A 15476-nucleotide genomic window follows, 5' to 3' on the forward strand; every position below is an offset into this window, starting at 1 on the left:
ATTTATCTTAAATACAGTCGAATACCCTATTGCGGGTATCTTACCAGTCAACCATAGGGCAAATCTGAAATGTGTCAAGTTGGGTGCAGTGACAAAAAAAAACATGTTACCTCCTTTTCTACATAATTAGGCGTAGGACGCTGTCTTTTTAATTTAATTGTATGAAATCAAAAATCAACAATAATCGTTCTTTCACCGGTCTACCCCATTGAAGTCGGTTTTTTATTCTTAAAAATTATTAGTTTACTTGATTACTAAATTTTTACTCAGTTTCCCAAAAGATGGCACTGTGCAATGCATGGCAATTAATTTACTGTCGTTTAATGTCGTTGTATTATTACATCAACACAATTGAAATTGAATTGATATCCGTACCCCCCCTCTTCTAACTTTAGAGTTAATTTGGCAAAATCCTTCCTCGGTGGCTTAATGTCAGCACCATATCTGTTAGTTTAGCAGGGTACTCGATACTCGTAGCACATATTTGTTGTAAAAGTTTGCACCTCCTTCCTAAGTAGCGCCATAAGATTCAGGTGCAAACTTAACTCAATCGAGTGTAGTGGCTACCCCCCCTTTTAGGGGTTGAATTTTTATAGCCTATAACTTGGCCGGGCATTTTCTCGACAGATTAGTAAAGTTTGCATCAAAATCCGTTCAGCCGTTTTCACGTGATGCGAGGTCAAATAAACAGACAAACAGAGAAACAGACAAACAGACAAAAATTCTAAAAACTGTTGGAACGTGTTCTGTTCACGATTCTTAGTATCCCCAGCCTACTTTTTTCGAATATCTTCCATGTACAGACTTTCGACCCCCTTCAGCTTTATTATATGTATAGATATGTAGTTGGTTTTCTTAGGTAGTTTTATTTAAAAAAAATAACACTATATGTGTTTGGGTTAGCTTTGTTAGTAACCATTCCAAATTTGAAATCACAGTCTACACAGTATTAAGTCAAGCTATCGATAGCTTGAGTAGTTCTCGAGTTATATAGTGATGCGACAGACCGACGGACGGACAGAATCGCACCAGTCGGCCTTGGGGCCCAGGCAAACTTAGCAATGGTTTTGAGATCGAAAAGGGGCCTAGGGGCCCTATAGATCTCTGAATCCGGGCTTCATAAAGGTTCCTTTTTACCTTTTTGGTATGGAACCCTTAAAAGTATGTTTTGTTTGTGATTTGAAGCCTTTCCTGGTTGGGGGGCATCGCCCTTGCTGTTTGCGACGATTACCTACTGTCCAAATAAAACAAAATTCCTTGGAACGGAAGGTCAGGGCCCCGCTAGACACCTGTCAAACCCGTCGGCTGCGACGAACACTTAATAACATAATTATGCTTAGGTATATTTATACGTTGCTCAATTTATCTGGGGTGATAAGTGCGGGTTTTTTTTTTATTGGGGCACGTTTTAGGGTGTCGTAGTCAACTAAGAACGATTAACTTCACCAAATCCGTAGGCATTGCCTGTCTGTCTGACTGTCGATGTTTTGGAACCACGCTCTTTCTTATTGAAGGATGTAATAAGTACGTAAATTGTTTATTCACATAAGTAAAGAATGATTGTTTGTAGTACAGGTATAAAGTTTAATAAAAATTGTCTCCGAGTTTGGCTGTTAAAAATTTGGCGATGTTGTTCAGCGACATATATATTAGCCGAATTCGTAATAGGAATTTATCTTAGAATTTACACGTCTAATATGGCAATCTAGATATGTACACGGAAAAATATTGCGCATTTTCCTGTGTAATTTTACGCTTCTTAACAGTAACAGCGGTCTTTAATTACATTCAAAATAACACATAATCTGCGAGATAAAACGTCGTTTCTCTGGAACACGTCCACTTATAAATCAACGGCGATTACGTGATGGCATAGGGGAAAGCTGGATCGATGGTGGTCGGCAGCGCAGCACCCTCGGGTAAGTAGGTCAGGTTCCCCCATAGCGCACCCTTGCTGGGTACCAGGCTGCCAGGGCTCGGGTAGCGCTCGCTTTAAATAAACAAGCAGGATTGTCACTGCGGATCCGCTGCATAATGATAGCTATAAAAACTTAGCGGTTTCAAGTACCTGTTCTTCGTTGATAGCTGGAATCGGTGCCTTCCGCAATTTTTAACATTTTACACAGTTATTTCGGGCTGGAAATAAAAAAAAGTTATTCGATGATATCAACGATTATAAATGTACTACAATTGTAGGTATATCTAGCAGTCAGCAGTAGAAGTAAGGCTATGTTTAAAAATCTGACTGCAAAATAGAGCCCCACAAATAAAACCGGCCAAGAGCATGTCGGATCAAGCTCAGTGTGGGGTTCCGTAGTTACGCGTCTGTCCCTATACGCTCGGTTCGATTCCCAGATGAAGCAAGTAATTCTTAGAAAATCTTTAAATGCAGAATTACTGACTGTTCAAAATAACGTAAAGTCTTCTTTCAGCAAAATATCCTATCTACAATATTTAAGGTACTTTCCCTTGACATCCCATAGTCTTGGTACATACATAAATACATAGAAAACATCCTTGACACAGGAACAAATATCCGTGTTCATCACACGAATAAATACCTTACCAGGATTTGAACCCGGGACCATCGGCTTCATAGGCAGGGCCACTACCCACTAGGCCAGACCGGTCGTAATAAACACACACACACACACACACACACACACACACACACACACACACACACACACACACACACACACACACACACACACACAATAAACTGTAAAAGCGAAATAAAATTCATACTCACTTTACTTGTATGGGATACCCTATTATTTCCGAGTTTATATTATTTTATACTTTGTTAGCGTAGCTATTTCTATATTCATGAATTGCAGCATAACCGGTCAGTGAGCTAAGCCGCGGTCGGACAGACGGACAGACATGCAGACTATTATGTTCCCTAAGTTGCTTACGGAACCCTAAAAAGTGAACTTGTTTGTTTTATTTAGCAGTAGCATTGTCCCTTTTCACTTTACCGAGAGTGTTGTGGAAAGTAAAATGGCTAAAAATATATGAAAATCGTGATCTCTTACTGCGCTTTAGCTTTTAACTTTTAATTCTGGCGAATGATTATTGGTCCCCATACTCGTATTGTTTTAGGATAAAGCAAAAATATTTTTATTGGTATTACGGTCCGTGCTTTTAATAATGGAAATTCAATATTATGAACAAGATGTATTTATACAATTAAAAACGAACGAATTGTGTACAAAAAAAATGATTGTTCAGCTGTAGAACTGCACTGCACTGTAGAACGAGTACTTAAATGAAAACAATAAGTGAACTACTGGAGATAATTTTGCAGCTAACTGGGTCTCACATCTATGGGCCAAATACATCCACACTTCCCGATATCGGGCCTGAAATCAGTACCGATGTGGGGCCTGATAATCGATTTCACGGAATATCAGCACATCCTTAACAATATTTGAAATGTAAAAAATACTTTGTCTTTATTTGCCAAAAATGTTCATACTTTGATATTTTTGCATATGAACCATTTATTACATTTCAAATATTGTTAACGATGTGCTGATATTTGGTGAAACAGAAAAATACTCTTGCTGAGGCCCGACGTCGAGCCTGATATCAGGCTTGATGTAGTATGGATGTAATTGACACTAGCACTGAGGTCGTTCCTACCTATACAGCATGCATAGAACTAGATGACAAGCGTTAGCGTATGATAGGTCTGTGACAGGATGTAACAAAAGTAGTGGGGATCCGTTTAAGGGCAAATTCGGTATCGTGTAAAAAGTAGAAGTAAATTTTCTTTGAAGCGAAAAAAATATTTTTTTCTATGGGGCCATTTCCATACAAAGGGAAATTATATAATTATATTATTATTCTTTTTTTTCTACTACTTATTACTAATCAGAACACGACCCCTACAACTTTTTTACATCTTTAAAAGTTTTGGAATACGAGCTGGAGGCCAATTCGGACGTAACTAACTACATTTTGACTGTCATTTAGATATTATTCTCTCGTACACGTATTGGTGCGAGAGAAACGCACGAGCGGATGATACGACGACATGTGATTATAATAATAATAATGTACCAATATTACTTACGTTAAAAAATTGTAAACTTACAAACCTTAAACCGATTATTTCCTGTAAAATTTTAAACCTAGTTTACCTTGGTCTGTTGGGTACCTAACGCAGCAAGGGTGTGAAAGTCCTCGACCCCATTACGCCCCTCGCCCATGTCACCCACGTACCAGGGCACTATGACACGCGAGTAATACAATTAAACACTTGGTATTAACGGAAGCGACGGAAATAGCAAATAGGATCCTATGGAAATAGCCCACAAGAGCATTTAATTTTACGCGTCGAAATGCAATTTGCAAGCAATAAAAATAAAACATCAACAATTATAAAATACAATTGTAAATACCTATCTGTTCAAAATTAAACATTATACGAGTATATAATTAGTAATTACTTGAGCTATTTGAGTTTTCTTCCGGCCGTGGACGATAACAATAGTACATTACGATACAAGTGCGAAAAATAGGAAATTCGAAAGGAGTGGCGCTAAATTAAAACACGACCGAAGGGAGTGTTTTAAATCGACACGAGTTGCGAATTACCTATTCGCACATGTATCGTACAACGTTTTACAGTACATATGGCCCTTTAAATGTTCGAAACAGTGACGTAATATGCTAATTTTCGCACTAGTGCGGTAAAGTAGCACCATATGTACTGTAAAATATTTTATAAAATTGATATGTTAGCTCGTCCACTAAATTTCTCTATGATTAAAAAAAAATTAATAAAACTAATAATTTTTGGTTTTATTATACTTCTTCTTTTATTCCACATTCGGTAGACATATTTTTTGAGAATGGCTGAAATAAACTAAGGTCTGTAAATTACTTCTAATTTCAGCAAGCAAGTGGAGGGTTCAACTGGCCAAGGTAAGTCGTTGTCCTCAAACTCTTTAGTGAACGATTCAATCGACCTCGAGCCAATTTCAGTTCACTCACATATAAAAATGCAGCCACGATGCATTTATAAGTGAAGTCATACTTCAATTAGTGATGTGACTCTTATGGGTTCGTACGTACTTTATTTTATGGATTTAAACTGATTTTCATGGTCTTTCTAACCAACGAAAATTGGCGGGAAATTAAGTATGTGATTTTAAAGTCACTTCCTTTTTAATGATCCCCTTGACAGCAATCCAAGGTTTACAGACCCGAAGACTTTATTCAAGAATTCATGTCAAGTAACTGTAAGTATTATATAATGTGGCATACCCAGCTTGTCAGTAAAAAAAGGCGGAAAATTTAAAAAAGGGATGATGTCCCATAGAAAAAATAAATTTCGCGCGTTTTTTGTACTGACAAAGTGGGTGTGTTGGTTATATTTAACAAATACAAAACATACAAAACGAAAAGTAATGACAGGCTTGCGTCACTTGCATGTCATACCGGAATCATGTTGTCGTACAAGCTCAGGTACCAGGAGCACAGAAGCGTAAGGCAGGGTTCCCGATCAATTCTGGAGACGTCTGTCGGCCCGATTCGAAGAATGAAATACGATAACGACAAGTTCTGGTTTAGATAAGTTCTCATCAAGATATCGTTTGTATGTTGTCGTATAATTGACAGAAGCAGCTCAATTCGGGCAACCAATGTCACTTTGACGTTAAAAATATCGTAGATAGATCTTATTGGGATCACAGCGGAATCGAAATAAATGTCAATTTTGACATGTCGTTTAGTTATCGATCTTTTAAAGATCTTTCCGAGATCTTAAACGTGTCTTAATCATTCTTCGAATCGGGCCGTGTGTGTGTTAAACAGAAATTATCTGGGATCGTTGATGTGAATTGATTATTTAAATTACTTAATAATTGTCTTGAATTTTGACTTATTGTCCGCTAGATGGGGCAGAGGGCGTCCACAGTGCGCCGCCATCTGGCTCGGTCTTTAGCTTCGTGCTTGAGTTCACTCCAAGTCTTCCCAATAGCCTTCGCCTCTGCAATTATAGTCCGGCGCCAGGTCTGCTTTGGACGGCAACGTTTCCTCTTTCCTTGGAGATTCCAGTCTAGGGCTTGCCTCGGTATGTGGTCAGGATCCCTTCGGAGTGTATGCAGTGCCGGATTAAGACATTTTGGTGCCCTAAGCATTTCTAGACCATGGTGCCCCCTCACCAAGATTACATTTTATTTTCTTGGTAAATTGAGTGACGTTTATTGCCGCATTACTGCTGAGAATAGAATTATCAATCCGTCACATCATTTTATCACGGAAATTGACAGTACTGCAGCAGTAATGTTCCAAGAGTAGGTAAGGTGAAGTGGAAGGAAATTCGAAGACCGTTCTTCGCATAAGTCCGGAGGCCAAGCCAACCATTGTCCAAGTGTAAGCGAAGACGTAAGACATAGGCCGTACTCCGCACAGCTTTCCTGCGAAGCTCATTAATGTGAGGGCAAAGGTCGAGCTTCAGTAGGGGTTTAACCATTGGCCATTGGTTCTTGTCAGACCATTTACCAATGGCCACAAATGTCTTAAATAACAAATTATTGTTTACGAAAATGGGACTTAACAGGGTAAGTTTTAAAATTACCTCTGACCCGACGTTTCAAGGACGGCGTTGTCCCCATGGTCTCGGAGAAGACTGTGTAAAGTCGACATCATTATTTTGACGTTGGAGGTAATTTTAGAACTTAATCAAACGCGACTAAGTCCCGTTTTCTTAAATAATAATGTGTCACAATTAGGCCAATACAATTACATTTTTTCGACCTAAAAATACGTGTAATCCGAGTTTGCTCCATTCCAGGAGGTGTGCATAAATGTTTCCTCTTTTTCAGTTTTTTTGCTTATAAATCGAAAACGGTACGGCCGACCGAAAATTTGTTCTAATTACGAGTATTATTAAAATTGATATCTGAGGATCCGAAATGTAATTTAACTATGTTCTTGCAATAAAATATATTGATTGATTGATTGATTTAAGGTACCTTAATATGTATTCGTAGTAAATTGTAAAAACAGGTCAACATTTTTTATTTTTGGTAAAATCTTGTTAATAATCCGAAAACGCTTTCTTACCAGTGTCGGATCCACCAAGTGCTATTGTAATTGATAGTGGGTGCCTTCTACATCGAGTGGTTTGGCAATCCAAAGGAAAAAATTATCTCCTAAGGATCCATAGGAGATAGAGCAAACTCGGATTATACGCATTTAGGATCAAATAAATGTATTAAAACAATTTCCAGCTTGCTGGGAATTAATTCCTCAAAACGCTATTTTTGGATCTAATTTGATTGGCCTAAATCGTGAAGGTTTAAATCAGTGTTTTTAAAGGCAAAGTCTAAGGCTGAATGCGCGGACCGTTCGATCGGCGCTTACGGATGAGGCCAAAGATCGAGCTGGAAGAAAGCAAGGCTTGAATTTGACCAATGGCGAGGTATGAATAGCTGGACGTCCGCAGCGTCCGATCGCGGCGCGTTATCATATAATACAACCAATGGCGAGGTGTGAGCAAGGCAGCCCAGCTGCGAAAGAGGACAGCATGGATTTGGATCCATGGCCAAGCGAAAGTGAGGCAGTTTGCATAAAGTAATAGGCCTGGCGTCGCATAAGACATACCGCCGAACTGCAAAAGAGTGGCTTGAAATCGAACCTATGTACTCGTAATCACAGTCCTCCTACTGCTTGGCCTTTGCCTTAACTCGAAAGCGCAACTTGATAAGATTCTTTTATTTTTCGGCCTTCGCAGGGCCCTTTATTACACTTTGACAATTAGGTCGCGGCTCTGCAGCAACTCGGCCTGGCCGATATATCTCGTGTGCAAGGGAACATACGCTACAAAATCGGTAATTTACGTTGAGAAAATCAGTTGGCCACAAGCCCGACGGTAAGATTTTTTGGCCATGAGCTTTGATGGCCTCCGCGTAAGGTTGGAGATGTGCTTACGTGTCCTCACTCTCTTACGACCCTTCGTTATTAGATGGGTACTTGCACATAAAATTGTTTCGTGTACGACGACTGCGATGCTGATGCAGCCTGCCCGTTTTTTTTTTCCTACGATTTTGGTGCCCCCCTACACGTGGTGCCCTAAGCAAGTGCTTATTTTGCTTAATGGTTAATCCGGCACTGAGTGTATGCCCAATCCAACTCCATTTCCGGCGCTTGATCTGTTGGTCGATCGGGATCTCATTGCAGCATCTTCAGAGGCTGGCACTAGAGATTTTCTCGGGCTAGTATATACCGAGAATGCGGCGGAGGCAGCGGTTAACACAGACTTGTAGCTGGCGCGAGATGTCTTTTGTGACCTTCCACGTCTCGCACCCATTCCGCAATACGGTTTTTACGTTTGATCGGAATATTCTGAGCTTGACTCTCCGAGTCAGTTTACTTGATTGCCATACGGGGCGGAGCTGTGCGAAGGTTGCTCTTGCTTTGGATATTCTCGAAGCGATGTCCTCTTCGGTCCCTCCAGTTTCCGACACGACGTTCCCGAGGTAAGTAAATTTATGGACGTGTTCCATAGCCTCTGTGCCAATAAGGAGCGGCACGGTACTTGCCGCTCTGCACCTCATCTCCTGGGTATTCCGGGTGTTAACTTTGAGTTCCGTCTTCATTGCCTCACTTCGAAGGTCGTCCAGCTTGGCTTGCATATCAGTGCGTGTGTGGCTCAGCAGGCATAGGTCATCGGCATAGTCCAGATCTTCTAAGACGTTGGAGAGTCCCCACTCTATGCCGCGGCGCTTATTGTCAATCGTGTGATGCATGATGCCATCGAGAACAACAAGGAAGAGGAGAGGAGAAAGAAGACACCCTTGTCGCACAGCCGCATTCACTGGAATATCCTCCGAGACGAGGCCATTGTGCGTCACTCTACAAGAGTAATTCTTGTAGATAGCCTTAATCAGGTTGGTGATTTTCTCGGGGGACTTTCTGCGTGAACCAATTTCACGCAATCGGTTCCAGAGACAAGCCCACTTTAGCGTATCAAAGGCTTTTTCGAAGTCTACAAATGTTAGAATCCCTCTGCCATTCAGTAGCCTGTTCCAAAATGATACGCAGTGTGTTGACCTGATCCGTGCATGATCCATAGGGTCATAATCCAGCTTGCTTGGTGATATTGATGTAGGTAGGTATGTGGGTTTATTTTCAAAGTGCGATTTTTAGGTGTCACATGCATGTTATGACTAAACCGGTAACAAAAATACCTACTTCACACATTTTTTTAATTTATGTAACACTTAACTACAGCGAGGTATATGTAGTAAAAATTAACACTGTGCTAATTATTAAACAACTAGATGCTAGAATAAAAATATCCAAATTTACTGTTACTGCTAATGGTTATACTCATACATAAGGAGCACATAAAATATTTCCATATTTATTTTTATAAACGAAATAATCTGTTATTTTTGATTAACTTTCGCATTCCATTCATTTTTGTCTTACTCGTTGTTAAACATAAGCTTTCTTTTCGGTGTGCTAACGAGCTCCCGTTAGCACGTGCACATTTCTTGCTTGTCAAGGCACCACTAAAGGCAACTTGTACAATTTGTACAAGGTAAGTGTTTCAATTTTGGAACACCTATGACCTAACTTGAGTTATAATATCATTGGTTACTGCGCGCAGTAAGTTAGTCTATGAAAGTCTGTGAGAACATACTCGCGGATTTTTTCAAAGCATGTGGCATAAGTTCACATCTGTAACTTAGAAAACTAAATTTCGCATAAATGATGTATTATTTAGTGCAAATGATACTTTCGAATTTAAACTGTCGTAAGCCATAATTTGTCACTCATGTATTTTAGTTACTCGCGAGACATATTTCGGAGTACCTAAGGGCCCCAATAATCCGCTATTTGTTTAAAATAAAATTGTTTAGGATAACTTTTGTAAAAACAAAGGATAAAAATGTATATAACTTGCTTACAAACTTGGAGAGGAGAACATCTGACCACACAAAAGGATTTTGGTCTAAACTCAAACGGAGACCTTCGCTAACGCACGGTCGGTCAATTAAGTTAGTTACTATTTAATATGTATATTTTATAAATGAACCTGTATTGTTAATCGAGTATTAACAAACAACATGACCCAGTTCCCAATTTCGTTATAGAAAATGCTGCGAAGAATCAAGCTCTCCTACAAATTCTGAATTACACGCCTTTTCCAACTGAAGAATTGGAAAAGCCAGATTATAAACCTATAAAGTTTACAAGTGTAAACCGGCAACATTTGACACGAGCTTGACCAATGACCATCGGCCCAATTCGATCAATGCTAAAAAATGACACAGCGATCACCGACAGATCGGTGCCAAAAGTGACGTTTTTGGTTGAAGAAATGTCACTTTTGACAATGACAGATCGGTATCGTATCGCTGTGACATTTTATAAGCATTGTTCGAATTGGGCCGCCTTTTCCCCAGGGATGCCGCTGAAAAATGCAAATTTGTAATCTGTAAGCTGTAGCTTTATAAAATGTGTTTTTGTAGATAGATAAACCATTTATTCGTGCTATTGTAAACCTAAGCCGCAAAAGTTTCAATATGTAGATAGAGTTAGACCACGCTAAGTTGGCAGCGATTTTGATAGCCCAGCCCGTGCAAGTGTTAAGGAAACGTTTGACGTTTAAAATAACACTTGCACTGTGCGCTCTCTTTCTTGTTAAGGAAGGTAAGAGTAGGTATTTCGTGGACAGGTGTGACTGGGAATATCGATATCTAGGGTATATCTAAGGCGCGTCTGCAAAAGTTTAGAAAGCAAACGGGCTTTGTAAGCGTTGTCGGCCCTTTGAATGACGATAGATTGCAATTCGTCTAAAGCCGGGCGACCACTATGCTGAGAATCGTTGCCTACTTACGTACTTAAAATTGTACAAGATGTTTATTTGAATAGGGCAGTGAGGAAAATACTACTAGATACGGAAACACAGTGTGGGATTTTCGATCAGTTTTGACCACCCTCGTTTTATATTTTTATAATACGCATTATAATATCCTGCATCCCAGTGTAAAACTCCCGAATGATTATCTTGCGTAGTTAATGCTCAATATTTTTTTGTTGATTAGGTCAATGATCTTAAGAAAACATGTTTATTGGCATAATTACTAAAGTACCGTCAATATAGTTCCAATTTTTATTTCTGAGTTTTAGTAAGAGATACTCATTAATTGTACGAAAAATCCAGCATTTTAGTGCCATTCAGTTAAAAGTTAGAAGTTACTAAAGTTTTCAAATATTTTTTTTATATCTCCTATATTTTCCGATATTAGCGTTTTATTTTTTATTAAATGTATTTAAAATATGGTTAACTATAATTACTCAAAATTTCAAAAGCTAATCTTGCGGGATTTAGGATTTATAACATTTCTAAGTTTTTTACCGATTTCTATGGAAATAGGGTTGTCAAGATTGACTTTAAGACATGATACAGTAATATAGTTTTTAACAGATAATTTGAATTAACTAGTTAAATGAGAATCGTCTTCAGTCGTCAACATCATTATCATCATCATCTGAATGAAGTAGAATTTCTTCTGTAGGGAGAATTAAATCCGTGCTTAACTCCAATTCCGACAAATCTGACTCCTCTGTTGCAATGGAAGAATTTGGTTCGATTGGTTTTAAAATGGCCAAAACTTTTGTCGGAATAGCCTGACGCTTTTGTTTACTTAAACGGTCTTTCAGGGAGAAATGTGAAATATAAGAATCAGATGACTCTAACGCACACCGAAAAAGATCTAGGATTGTAATTTGCTTATTGATTTTCCTCGTGTGGTGCTCTCTGTCATAACGCCAGAATTTGTTCCTGGATTCACCGGCCTGGGTCAGCTCCTGCCGGGGCAAAGCAGCGTCATGGGTCTTTACCGGCACCATGACGCCTCACCCCCGCTCCTCCAGATATAATGTATAAGTATTGGGTTTCAGCAATTGCTTTACGAGGGCGGACCCCTTCCCAATACCACATGATATCCTTCACTTCATCAGAGATATAACACAGTGCTGATATGACCGTTCGTTCTACTGTAGAGTTAAGGCTTTTAGGCAAGACTATGTTGGTTAGTAACATAACAACACATCCGTTGTGGTGTAACAATTTATCTTATAAATACTTAATGTACTGAATAAATGCTTAAATATCAAAACAATAAAGATCATTATAAATCATTGTATTTCCAGACATTGTAACTATGTAGGTATTCACCTAGGTACACCACCGGAGTTATGTGACAGCCCTGACCCAAATATTTAAAAATGCATATCTCGGCAATCCTGTGTTATTTTAATTCAATTTTTTTTTCAGTACCGCCTTTTATAGCATAGAACAGTTTCGTTTAGAAATAAAATGCTAGAAATGTAGGATTATCGAGCAAAAAAAAGTTTTTCAATATATTAAAAAAAATTATATCGCCACCCAGAATAAGAAATTTTAACTTTATTTTGATGAAATGTATACTTCAATATATCCCTAATAGATATAAATTAGATTGACACAAAAAAGATGCACATAAAATAAGAAATTTCGTTTCTATGTTTTCTATGGACATTTCTCAAGTTTATGATTATCTCCAAAACTACGCATGATAGAAATTTTGGAGTTTCATTCTAAGCTTTTATTTGACGAGACTAATGCGATGAATTAAACAATGAAAATAGTCAAATCTGATCGAAAATCCCACACTGTGGGAAAGTTACATTTACTTAGGTATCGCGAGACTGTCTATAGAAAAAAATAGGCATACACAACTTTGGGTATAAATCAAATTATTATATCAAATATTTTCATTTGTATTTTTTTAACTAGTCACATGAAATGGATATCATATATTAAAGATAAAGTGGTGAAGCCCTCCAGTGGTAGCCCGGTTACCTAAATACGCCGGTTCGAATCCGGTAAAAATCCCATACAAAAGGATAATGACTCAGCACTCCCCTCCTAAGGGATTTTTTTTAGGAACTGCGGGTCAAAAATTTTGTTGTTACCTCTAGCATGCGTGTGCCAAATGGCTAAACTGTAAGTACATCGAATTGAGGTTTTTTTTTATGCGTACACTACGTGTAAAATGAGAAATAATGAGGATGAGGATAATTTCCATCATGACCCTTTCTTGACTTCGTTCCAACCGAGTGTTCCACGATACTCACGTATTTTTTATTTCTACACAGGCAAAATAAAAGTATCACCAAAAACAGGTACTTATATATGAGAAATTCGCCTCGCTCCAACTGTACCCTAGGCCCGGAATCGGTGCTCGTAGCAGATCAAATATTAGCTCGTCGTCTGCCCCCGCACTCCAAACACACCACACGAAAAGGTTATACGCGTACTGATTTTTCCACAGTCAACAAGTCCTTTTGGAGCGTATACGGTGCGGCCGATGCACTATGACTCACTGGTATTATGGGAAATCTATTTGTGATTGCTGCTTGCCTGGTCGATCGATGGAGTAAGGCTTGGTTGGATTTAATAAGATTGAGCAAACAAAAAAACAGTAGATAAGACAAACAACTGGATATGTCACGCGCCTATATGTAGACCTAGACCAAGCTAACTATGCAGCGATTTTGATAGCACAGAACAGTCTGTGAAATTTCTATGAAATGATGATGTTCAAAATAAAACTGGCACAGTCTGTGCTAGGCTATGCGAATCTTTTGCTTTGATTTGTTGTTTTTCTAGTACTGGTATTTAATATGTACTCGTACTTATAGATATGTCAGATCTACCCCTTACCGCATACGTAAAATATGGCAGTTACAATATTCAACTTTTATTGATAGCTATTAAAGTTCAAAATTAAACAAAAGATTTTATATGACATGCATTAAAGGGTGAAGATCCTCGTAGAAATAGGGTTGATTAATATCCATTTCACATCAATCTTTCATCTTACTTATTGGGACTCGCGATTTTGGTAATTGTACGGCTACCTCCAGTTTGACACAGACGTGGTGGTACAGTCAGCATCAAAAGTAGCGGATCAAACAAGGTTTCAAAAGTATCTACCATTCTGTAACAGCTTAACAAAAAGTGATAGTTCTATATGTAGAACAATTAAGACTATAAATGACATACTTTTGAACGTAAATTTGAGAGATTTATCTATATTTGGAAAAGTTATCCCGAATATCAGATACTTTTGGCGCGTTGTTTCATCCGCTACTATTGATGCTGACTGTACCACGCGTACGTACTCCAATATGCGTGTGCACCAATATAATATAGATTCAGTTACGCAGTCGTTAGTGAATAAGGCACTGCTAAGTCAGCCATGGTAAGTCTAAGTAGGTATTTATTTCGGTTGTGTGTTCCATCGTAGTGTCGAAACCACCGATTAATACCGGTACCACACTGGTTGTCATATAAAGTCATATAGAACCACAGGTACAACGTGATAGTACAGTATTTATTGATAGTGTTTTATTATGTTTTAATCGTTATATTAACAGCCCGCGTGGGACCAACATAATGAATGAGGTGGCCGATATTTAAAAAATAGCATCCCGCCACATTGAGAACCTCTGTTTTGAATTAGGTAAGGGGTAAAGGGAAAAAAAACATCGGCTTAATTCCAAACAATTAGCTGTTCGGTGGGCTTTTCTATTCAAAGTTGTACTAACATTTTTCGTGTTAGAATTGGAAATGTTTGTATTGTATCTACTCAAAATCACGAGCTATTTCTATTTTTACTAAGAAAAAAAGTGTCCGCATAATATTTGGTCCGTTTGGTTACAGTTTTCAATACAACCTTCCATGACCGTAACAAAATAGCCAAAAAAATATTGTATGAAATTTTGGGGCCACTTTTTTTCTCGTATTAGGATCGAAAGAGCTCGTGATTCTGAGTGGAAATAATATAAAAATTCTAAAATCGAAAATGCAAGTTGGGGGTACACATTTAAACAAAAATGCCCAGGTTTCAGCTATTTTTTTGCTACATTATTATTATTACTATATCCAGGTGACCGAGCTCTGCCCGGAAAATAAAAAACTCAGAAATGCGCGTTTTCCCAGAGTTAAGACCTAGCTAGATCGATCTTTCGCCCCCGAAAATCACCATATAGCAAATTTCATCGAAATCGTTAGAGCCCTTTCTGAGATCCCCGAAATATATATATATGTATATACAAGAATTGCTCATTATAAAGGTATATGATAAGATAAAATAAATAAATAAGATTTTCCAAAGGAACTTTTGAAAATAAATAAAATCTTAAGGAACGTGTTTAATAAGTGTCAGTGTCAACGGCATTGTGAATTGTGAAATGAATTAACTATTAGGCCAATTCGAACGTACACTGTTATGAATACATAATCATGTTATTTATTATCCTGCGTCTCGCCCGCGCCGATACATGCACCGACAAGTACGAGCGCAATGCACGATAGGTCGCTAAATAACATGATTCAGATATCATTCTGATGTCAGTACCTATACGTTGGAATTGGCCTGTATATCGCTGCCCGACAT

General features: G+C 38.4%; 1 pseudogene; it reads right to left on the reverse strand.

The window, feature by feature from the left end:
* Window positions 1–5505: 5505 nt before the first annotated feature.
* On the reverse strand, window positions 5506–9090 carry LOC133527128 (uncharacterized; annotated as a pseudogene).
* Between the last annotated feature and the right edge of the window lie 6386 nt (window positions 9091–15476).

This window comes from Cydia pomonella, chromosome 17 (genome assembly GCF_033807575.1).
Source record: "Cydia pomonella isolate Wapato2018A chromosome 17, ilCydPomo1, whole genome shotgun sequence".
NCBI classification, from domain to species: Eukaryota; Metazoa; Arthropoda; class Insecta; order Lepidoptera; family Tortricidae; genus Cydia; species Cydia pomonella.